Below are 8,599 nucleotides of genomic sequence, written 5' to 3'. Positions count from 1 at the left end.
AAATTCCTCTATTTATCAAATAACTTGTTTTTATGGAAATGGAGACAAATCTTTCAAATTCGTTTCTAGATAAGCATGATGAAATCAGACTCAGATTTGATATTTCCATCTACCGAAACAATTGTCATATTTTGATCACGTCATATTATTAGTTATCACATTGCATGGTGGAAATCACATAGAAAGTTGTAGCTTATATATAACTACTGGTGTAGGAAAGTGCAGTTTTCTGCAATTTCCGCTATCATTGGTTCTTGGAAATTGACCAGCATTGAGCAAACCTGAAAGACCTTAGTACTGATATGGCGAAACTGTTGGGGGATGTGTGAGAGGATTTCAAAATTCTTAATCCTCTCATTCACTCTCTCAACATGTATCCTAAATCTTGCTATTTTCCTGCACATTTGAACCTCTGCAGGGGTGTACTGGCCTTTGTCTTTCAAAAAAGGTGGTATATTTAGATGCACACCTTGAAGGAGCAGGGAGTAGATTGTAAAGCCCTTATCTGCCAGTATCATATCACCTGGAGATAACTCAGATAGCATATTGCTATGCTGTACAATGGCAACATCTGATGTACTTCCAGGGTATAGTTTACTGACATAAACAACAGCACCATTTGGGGCAACACCTGTAACAGACTTCACTGTGTGCCTATTCTTATATGCACTGTATGTCTGTGCTTGGGCCTTCATGTCCTGTCCTGGTACATCTTGCGACACTTCTGTAGCATCGATGACCAGTCGACAGGAACTGAAGTCCCCAAAGCTAGCAGGCATAGAGGCTTTACACTTAATCAAAGATGGAATATTATGTTCCATCATTCCCAAAAAGAACTTCATGTAGAGCAAATATGTGAGTAATTATGTTGTGTACAGTAGCTTTGCTTGTGCAAAAGCGCTCAGCTAGGTCAAGAAGGGGGCTGTTCATCTTTAGCTTCATGAGGCACACGAGTAGCTGGTCTTCCCTTAAAATCAAACTTGGTGTCCATCCATCGACATAGTTCAGGGAGAACCTTTTGAGGGTGGCGTCAATAATAAGGAACTTCTCTGCTTTGAGGGATGTATACATCAGCATCTATAGATAACATTGTAACCTTGTAAGGATTTCGACTTGATTTTTTTTATATGAAATTCAATTTTTTCAATATTTCACTTCCAAAATTCATTCAGTTCAAGGAAGGTAATTGTTTTTGAATTACCTTGCTTTCAGATTCAATGATCTGGTTAATAGTTAAAGGGTGTTTCTTGGCTTTCAACTCTGCAATTTCACTCTCCAAATTTCCAATATGAAGTTTGAGTTCCTGAATCAAAACCACATTAAAACTTCAAATAAATTATGTGATATAATAATTTACAAGGTTTTTTTTTTTTTATCTGAGACGGTAGTTATTATCGTGTGATATTTGTACATACCTTAGATTTTTTTTTTACTATACATAGTTATATCTAATGCTTGCAAAGCTGATAAATTGAAGAATAAATTGTTTAAGGTTCCCTGCTTGAGGTTTTTTTCGTTGTTTTTATTTCGTCGCTAACATTACTATAATATTATCATGAACAAATTGTCACTAAATTTTCATTATGAACCTGCTTCTGAACTGAAAACTAAAAAGATATATTGATCGACATGATATTATAGCAAAGGAAAAAAGTTTGATAAACAAATAATTTATCAAACTGTTTACATTGATGTCTTTGATGATGTTTGTTTGTTTGTTTGATTAATTAACGTCCTATTAACAGATATGGTCATGTAAGGACGGCCTCCCATGTCTTTGATGAGGGATGATTAAGATCTGTGGTACCCATGATCCTCAGAAACACACCCTTCAAGCTCAGTATTATTTGAGCTGAATGGACACAAGCTGCCTAAGTCACTTTGAGTCTCGGCAGGAGCAGTGCAAGCAGATCTAGATTGTGTGGAGATTGCATCTCTTTTTCGTGATTTCCTATATGACAGACACATATAACATTAATTTGATACATGTTTTTTTTCATTTTCTTGGAATCAAATAATATTCTTCTAATCTATCCTTATATCAAAACTTTTGACACTTTTCATTCATTTTTGTCTGTTTTTAAGGCAATAATTCTGTTAATGATCCCTTGTACGTTTGTAGATTAACAGTAGGTTTGATTTTAGCAACAACTGCCTACTAAAAACTATATTTATATAGATTCCTATAGATACGACCCGATGTATCGTAATGCTACTCCAATGTCTTACACCACTATCTTTCACATGTATGCAGAGACAAACACTTGTCATCTCGCTTCTTTGGCTAAAAACGATAAATCTATCCTTTTATAATGCACATATGTTTAGACAAGAGTCAGTTCAATTCAGAATAACTGTTACAATGTGTGTTGACAGAATATTTGAAGTTTGAATTATCATTATTTTTTTTTTTTTCTGCATTTACTTCTCGGAGGAGGAGTGGGGGTCCCTGTCTTTTTCCCACCTCACTCATGCGATATATCTTTTTATAGTACATGTGTTTACACAAGGGTTAGTGCAATTCGAAATGATTGTTACAAGGGTGTTTTGTCCATCAAATTTTTTCTTAAGATGAAAATTATGACAACTATCGATTTTTAGGGGGGGGGGAAAGGCTGAAAATTTCATTATTTTCTCGCCAATTCACAAAAATGAGAAGACGTAATGTCATTATTATGATTTTATCATATTCAGCATGTTTCAATCATATTATAAAATGTGTTTTTGTGCCTCTGTGTGTTGTTTGGTTTGCTATCTATGCGCGTATATACGAATGTGTCATTTTGGTCATTTTTGGTCTGTTTTTTCCGACCTCATTGATGCGATCTATCTTTTTATTGTACACAGGTGTTTTCACAAGGGTTAGGGCAATTCGAAATGATTGTTACAAGGTGTTTTGTCCATTAATTCTTTTACTTGTGATGAAAATTATGACATTTATCAATTTTTTAGGGACAAAAAGCTCAAAATTTCATGGTTTTACCGCCAATTTAAACAAATGAGAAGACGTAACGTCATTATTATGATTCTATCGTATTCAGCATGTTTCAATCATATAAAAAATGAGTTAATTTCCTCTTATGTTGTCTGGTTCTCTATCTATGCGCGTATATGCGAATGTGTCATTTTGGCCATTTTTGATAACTGAAATCCAAGATGGCTGCCATATGACCCCCCCATGGGACATTAGTTGTCCATGGCAACAAGCATAAAATGAAACTAGACATCATATCGGTCCTAAAAAACCATGTTTCAAAAAACTGCCAGAGGGGTACATGGAAACCTATTTCTCCCCCCCCCCCCACTAAATTACATGATGGTCCATCGCTAACTTACCTACAGTTGATCTTACTTTTGACACCTGACGCGAGCTAATCAACAAAGCGTGACAGGTCCCTAAATACCTCTCTTAAGTAATCTGGTTAGCCACCTCATTAGTCTCGTTTGACCATGCGTTTAAGTTACTGCAGTATACAGGTTAGAGATAAACGCAGCACGACATTTGCTATTCGGAATGACAGTTCTGTTTTTGTTCTGTACTTGATGTCTATATCTACTACTTGGATTAGACATGTCACATAAACATCTTCAGTCTCGTTGTTTTCGTCTGACCCGTGCATGATTTATTTTTCAATTAAAGACACTAATGAATGAACTTGAGCGAAATATCAACAAGTCGTCGAATGTACTATATTAGATGAAAGCTGAATGTATTACGTCAAAAAACAAATGGATCGATTTTAGATTTAACGCAAATTTACATATATGCAAACAATTCTGTTTGGAATTATACCTTAATTCGTATGGGCAGGTTTTATAAAAAGTCAGAAATTTGTTAAGAAGGTTTGACCAGTAGACATTCAAAGACCCGAGTCGGGTTTAGAATAACATAATCAAGAATCCTTAGAAAAATATTCATGTATATGTGGCTCCAACCACCGCAGATATACAACGTAGTGGATTATTATGTACATTTTATTGTGTATAATCATGCAGTAATCGCGTAGAGATGTTCATTTATCAAAGACAGGTACATCTATATATGCAGGGTATAAATCCCTATTTTCAAGTGTATTCCAAAGTCATATCTGTAATTGAGGACGTGTACACAGGTATTTGTGTTGAAAATATTAAATATTAAAATTGATATTTACAAACAGATAGTTTATATTTGATGGCAGACACCGAAAATCGCCTCTCTATCTTGGCCCTGCAGGTAGGGCGTTAGAATTGTACCTGCTGCCCCTATTGCATGATCGTAAAAGGCGACTAAATTTAGGATCTTATCTTTTCTCTTCTTCCTAACTGACTTTATATTTCCTAATGCCTCCCTTGGCACCGCCTCACTTTTGGCCTTGAGTTGAGCGTTCGCCCCTGTGAGGAAAGCTCTGGGTTCTGTCCCCTGGACGGGACACACCAAAGTCTATAAAAGTGGTAGTTTCTGCTCCTGCTTAGCGTTCAGCATACGGGGAGTGGGACGACTGGTTCGCCCGTTGTCAGTATAATGTGACAGGGTGGGGTGTGTTGCTTGGTGTCTTTGGCGGCATGCTTCAGTGATATAGCACTATAAAAAGGGCAACAGTTCCACTATACAAGAAGACACAACACGAACATACCGCAGTCTCCCAGTACACTCACCTCGCACAACATACACGCAGCACACGGCATACATGGGAGGCCGTCCTTACATGACCATAGCTGTTAATAGGACGTTAATAAAAACAAACAAACAAACAAACAAACCTCTCTATCTTATGCGAGTAGACTAGTTCCCGTTGTCCTCGTGACGTTACAGGTCAGGGGTCCTGAATCGGGGTCAATGGCTCGGGGCTTCAGGTGTGTTCTAGAGAAAATGCATATCTCTAATACCGTAATCGCTATGAAACTCGTACTTCTCCATTCTAAATTTTATCCAAAGATGCATTTATCAAGCCTTATGTACCAAACCATTCAGTGTACACTTTAATGTACATTAGTTGCGGACATATTTTTCTTATATTAAGATCTTAAAAATACATTAACATTATACATTTGCAATTTCCGTTCACAATTGAAAATAATATCAATATCTATCGATGTCATTTGTGCCTGTAGTGTTTCTCTAGTGTTCTATTTTGAATATTTAGATAATGAAACGCCTCTCGCAAATAAATTTACCAATGAAATCATTTGGAGATAATGCCTTATACACTTACCATGGTCAATACATCAGGAATTATACGGAAAGACAACAAATTTGTTAAAATTTGTCGTGGTCCATCAATTCCACAAATATCGCTACGCTTCGTAGAACCAAGCTTCCGCTGACTTTGCAGATCGTGCTTACTTCCGTCCCCACACTGTGATTCTATTGGGTAATCTACTTATTTTTCAACATTTCCAATCGATCTAGTATTCATTTCTATAATGAGATTAGGTTTTCAATTAATATTTTCAATGATTGGGCGAAATAACACAAGTCGAACAGGACATCTCATCCACTCTGCTATATGAAAGATGAATTGTCCTAGCTATTAGTATTATGCAATGCCCCTGGTCATGGATGATGACGAAGTTAAACACAGTATATTGATCTGAAACTGGTGTAGGTTATCTTGACATTAATCAGAGTTTGTTTGTTTGATTATCATTGTCCTATTAACAGCTATGGTCATGTAAGGACGGCCTCCCATGTATGCGATGTGTTGCGTGTATGTTGTGCGAGGTGCGTGTTTTAGGAGACTGCGGTATAGTCATGTTGTGTCTTGTTGTATAGTGGAACTGTTGCCCTTTTTATAGTGCTATATCACTGAAGCATGCCGCCGAAGACACCAAGCAACACACCACATCCGGTCACATTATACTGACAACGGGCGAACCAGTCGTCCCACTTCCTGTATGCTTAGCGCTAAGCAGGAGCAGAAACTACCACTTTTATAGACTCGGTGTGTCTCGGCCAGGAGACAGAACCCAGAGCCTTCCTCACAGGGGCGAACGCTCAACTCAAGGCCAAAAGTGAGGCAGTGCCAAGGGAGGCATTAGGCCGTCAGTTAGGAAGAAGAGAAAAGATAAGTTCCTAAATTAAGTCGCCTTTTACGATCATGCAATAGGGACAGCAGGTACAATTCTAACGCCCTACCTGCAGGGCAGAAATTAATCAGAAGACATTAACAGAGTTTGAAGGGAATATTATCTCGGGTTCAGGAATTTTTTGGGTGAAAATCCTGAAATTTTGGTGGATTTTGAGAATAAGTATTAAAGTCATCATTTGACAAAGTTCCAGTTGAAGATTTAAGTCAAGTGTTTTCTACTGTTATTTCATACAATGAATTGATGTCGAGATTGTCAAAGCGAAACATGGGCTCGACATTTAATTACTCGTAAATCTTGTTTTGGTAAGGTCGCATTCGTGCAATCGAATGAAAGTTATTAATATCAGCCCCATGTATACAATGTTTCATTTCATTTTCAACTTCTTTACTACTGATCAACATTGTGACGTCAAGCTGACTAAGGATTGAACAATGGATCAGGATGAGCCAGGATCAAGTATTAAGGTATATTTTCGCTAGGGAAACTGGAAACGGAACAAACCTGAATGAGACACAGATCTGGTACCATTTAACTGAGGTTACAGACAGACGGAAAAAACAATGAGTCGAATAACTACTTGATCATGCTTAAGACCTTATTGAAGGAATGCGCCATGAAAATTTGTGACGATGAGAGTTGTCAGAAAAGTCTAAACATTCAATGAGATGTTCCTGCAATTTGTCTTTGAACCAACCCCTGAAAAAATTATTGATTAGTTCGTTTGCCGCATTTTTGCCGACGCAAATGAGCGTTCCATTTGCCTCAAAGATATTCCTGAAGAAAAGTGGACAACCAGCAATTGTATCGAGGAAAAAAAAGAGATTATATACAGCGGGTTGTGGTCGATGACCAGTAATTAATAATTTCGAGACTTTTGCCCTACTGCATCGATTTCAAAACATACAAAAGCAATATGTTGTTTTCTCCAGGTTGAACACCAATCTCAATCGAGGCTAAACATTTTTCATTCGATCAAAATGGAGAACGGTGATGCGGAATAATAATGAAAATTGTAAAATGGGAGTTTTTCGACAACCTGTTTTGTAAAGAATGTCTTGTTCTTTTATCTATAGTGTAGCAATTTGATAAAAGCTATGAGGAAATATATATCGATGTATATTTACTAGCAGTACTTTCTAAAACAATACAACTTGTGGAAATTATCCATAACATTTCAGGTTAATTTATCAAGAAAATATCTGTTGGACAGTATGTTTAAAATTTGAATATATGGTATAGTGCTCCACAAAAGACATTTACAAAATTGTATTCAATTTTCAATTAAGAAAGCGCATTATTTCATCTACACTGTACATAATGTTTTACCAAAACATTGTTCTTTTTTCCAGTGGATACCCAGGCCTTCAGAAACATGAGCAGAACTTTGACTTCCCAGTGATAGGGATGAACTTCTTTTGAAGATTTAAAGAATTCGGCATTGAATGAAAATGATAATTTAAGCTACTAATAGAAATCTCATACTGATTTTTTTTTTTTTTTTTTACTATTTTGGAATGTTAAGAACTGTAAGTTCAAATTGTTCAAAAGATGGTAAAAGCAGAATGTTCTACAGTCCAAACAACATACACTCAAAAACTGTATTTAATTTATCAACATATAAATGTTTACCATAACATCTTTTTTAGTACTCGATTTGCCAGTGGGCACTCCAAGGCATCCATTCCAGCAACGTACGCAGAAAGTGAAAGGTATAAATGTTTTCTCTCTCCAAAGTTTTTAGTGTTTGGTATGGATTAAGAATTTTAGGACCGGATGCAATCTCATACAGCAACAAAATATTAAATTTTGTTGTTAAACCCACATTTTCACTTTTTTCATAGAAAGTATGACTGTTCATTGTGATATGAACAATAACTTGAAATTCAAAGATGGAAACAGAGGATGCACTACAGGGAATATAAACACTGTATTTAATCTTATAAACATAACTGTTCACGAGACTATCTTTCTTTTTCCAGTACTTCATTTTTCAAGTGGACTCCTCAAGACCAAGGTCTCGCGCATGCAGAAAATTTAATAAAATTTAATCTCTGTGAAAGGTATGTTATTCTTATTTTTGTTCAATTTTCTTTTAGAGCTTGTTCAGCATAGATCAAGAATGATTATGTTTAGTCGCAAATATTGATGTCCATCTAACTGTTGAATTCTGAAATGCCAAACAGTTTTACAAGTGATTATAGCCAAATACGCTCCCGACAACCCATTTCAAATATCCGTTTTGAGAGGTTTGACACTAATATTCAAATTATACTGTTGAACTTATAATTCTGAATACCAAGACATAATTTTAGCATATGTATCTTTCTTTATTTCAATTTTTTATGAATCGGACAACGTGAGGTTGGATTTTGACATTTTCAAAAATGAACTTTTTTTATCCCAAACTATAAAAACGTCAATATTTTTTTTAATAATCGAGATACTACCAGATAGTTGCTATTTTTGAAGTTTTAGAGATACAATGATGAGTAGCCCATTGCATGATGAAAGTGATAAAAGGCGACTA

The 8,599-nt window shown here is 36.0% G+C and overlaps 1 pseudogene; it reads right to left on the bottom strand.

Moving 5' to 3' along the window:
- Window positions 1–203: 203 nt before the first annotated feature.
- Window positions 204–1,216, bottom strand: LOC138316525 (uncharacterized; annotated as a pseudogene).
- Window positions 1,217–8,599: the final 7,383 nt, after the last annotated feature.

This window comes from Argopecten irradians, chromosome 2, assembly GCF_041381155.1.
Source record: "Argopecten irradians isolate NY chromosome 2, Ai_NY, whole genome shotgun sequence".
Classification (NCBI taxonomy): domain Eukaryota; kingdom Metazoa; phylum Mollusca; class Bivalvia; order Pectinida; family Pectinidae; genus Argopecten; species Argopecten irradians.
Note: the sequence above shows the minus strand (reverse complement) of the source record. Positions and strands in the feature narration are given on the sequence as shown.